General features: G+C 34.5%; 1 protein-coding gene across 4 annotated transcripts in view; it reads right to left on the bottom strand.

The window, feature by feature from the left end:
* LOC107613755 (probable leucine-rich repeat receptor-like serine/threonine-protein kinase At3g14840) overlaps window positions 1-1,663 on the bottom strand; it is a 10,842-nt gene that overhangs the window by 7,739 nt on the left and 1,440 nt on the right. The window lies entirely within an intron of this gene.

Raw genomic sequence — 1,663 nt, 5'->3', positions numbered from 1 at the left:
TATGGTTATTATCATTAATTAAAAGAAGATGATAATAAAAGGATATAAAATATGAAGAGATTTAATTTTAATCAAAGAAACCATAAAAATGTGAAAAAAATAAAACGTTTAAAAAAAAAAGGACAGAATTCACTTTATAGAAAAAGACTCTCAGCTCCCTTGCCAATAAATTAAAATGGGATTGTAAAACTAAAAGTAATTAAAATACTGTATATATCATTTAATATATAATTCTAAAAAATAATTTTCATGACTTCATAACAATAAAATAATAATAATAATAATTAAATAAGTAGACAAACTGAACATTGAATACAAAAAGGTAATAATGATTAAATAATGAGTAAATATCTTTTTTAATTCTTAATTTTTTTTGTGAGATATAATGCACCTTAATCATATTTAAACTCCAATCAGACCCTCATTCATTAAGGAAAATAGACAAATCAACTCTTGATAGTTGATAAACGGTTGCAAGAGTAACGTGTCAGATTGAAGCTGATGTGTCAACTCCAAATAATTATAGAGATTAAAAATCTATCTCCAAAAAAAATCCTCTTCTTTTCTTCACCTCTTCTTCCTCTCTTTTTTTTTCTCCTCTTCTTCTCCTTTTTCTTTGGCAAGTCACCATCATCTCCATTCTCCATCACTATCATCATCAAGCTTCACCTTCACCACCATTACCGCGGCACCACCATCATCGAACCAACCTCTCTTTTCTTCTTCCTCTTCCTTTCCTACTCCTATGTCATGCCCTACTTCTTCCCCAGTCCCCCATTGCTGTTGCATTTGCCGATTCGAGGATGAGTCTTCGTTAGTTGTTGCTTTTGCCTTTCTGCACTGTAATCGTCTCTACCATGTGTACTTTTGCCGTCATTCTTCTGCTCCCCATTCTCCTGCACCATAGCTATCTTGCATTTGTTCTGCTTATTCTACTGTGATTGTCGTTCTAATTCCATAGAACTGATGCCGCCGGAGTTGCCGATGCCATTACTGCTGTCGCCGTCTCTGCATCTTGCTTCCCTTGTTTATGTCGTAGTTTCTGAGCTGTCAAATCGTCACTGCCGCCATCTTGTCGCTGCTGTTGTTAGTTGCTGAAAATGCACCAGAGAAACCGCCAGCCACCATTAACCAACCTCACAATCTCTGTCACCTAATTACTTTGAGGTAGCAGATCTTTAGTGAAATTAAGTATTATTCTCTTAAACCCTAGGTTATGCGATTATGATAAAATTGGTGAACTTAATTGTGTTTGTTGTGTTGATTATTGATTGTATGATTATCATAATCGTAAGTGAATATGATTGGAATTTATGTTAATCACAAGGGTATGGTGAGTTTGGCTATATTATAGGTTGGAATTTTAAAAAAGATGAGGATGAGAAACTGGAGAAGGAGAAACCGAAGGAGAAGGAAAAAGAAGAAGAAGGAACAGGGATGGAGCTTTTAGTCCCTGCAATTATTTGGAGGTGATGATACGGGCACTGTTACCTGATACGTGAGTGACAACTTTTTGTCATCCGATAGCAGAAGTTGATCTGTCTATTTTTTTTAATGGATGGAGACTTAGTTGAAGTTTAAGTATGATTAAGGTGCGCATCGTTTTTCGGATAAAAGATCAGAGGTCAAAAAAGGTATTTATCCTAATAATAATAGTAGTATA

The sequence above is a fragment of the Arachis ipaensis genome, chromosome B08 (genome assembly GCF_000816755.2).
Source record: "Arachis ipaensis cultivar K30076 chromosome B08, Araip1.1, whole genome shotgun sequence".
NCBI classification, from domain to species: domain Eukaryota; kingdom Viridiplantae; phylum Streptophyta; class Magnoliopsida; order Fabales; family Fabaceae; genus Arachis; species Arachis ipaensis.
The sequence above is the reverse complement of the archived record's forward strand: the minus strand, read 5'-3'. Positions and strand labels throughout refer to the sequence as shown.